A 580-nucleotide genomic window follows, 5' to 3' on the forward strand; every position below is an offset into this window, starting at 1 on the left:
CATTCTTATGTTCTTGCTTTTTGTTTGTTTGGGTATCTGTAAGCACTTATTGATTTTCTGCAAATTAACAAGTTAAAGTATTATTTTCACCACTGCTGAACTCATCTGCTCCCTGCTGAATAAAAGTTCTCCATACTGTTTGCAAACGTTTTGAAAAGAACTCAACACACATTTAATTTGAAACAGTTTTTAATTGAAGACCGACACACAAGTGTTAATGTTTAGAGGTTACACACACTGTAGTAGCATATTTTATATCACAAAGTGTTGCTAAGCATGAACTTAGTATAGTAAATGACAGCCAGCATAGCAATTTAACTATCCCAACAATCCCAACAATCAGCAGTTTCATTTTGCATTTTAATCCAAAACATCAGCATCACCAAAAGCATTTGAAACGCATTTTTTTAAGTGTATATTTGAGATAATTTTCTGATTCCTCACAGAAATCAAATGAATCAAAGGCTAACAACAACTACAATATCATCCCCTAAAACCCAGAAGCAAGTGACTTTATAACAGTGAAGTTTCAAACTTAATCACCATCATCGCCTTTATTTCATTGAAGGGTTAAAAAAAA

This window comes from Pundamilia nyererei, unplaced genomic scaffold (assembly GCF_000239375.1).
Source record: "Pundamilia nyererei isolate P.nyererei 1_Seehausen unplaced genomic scaffold, PunNye1.0 scaffold01393, whole genome shotgun sequence".
NCBI classification, from domain to species: Eukaryota; Metazoa; Chordata; class Actinopteri; order Cichliformes; family Cichlidae; genus Pundamilia; species Pundamilia nyererei.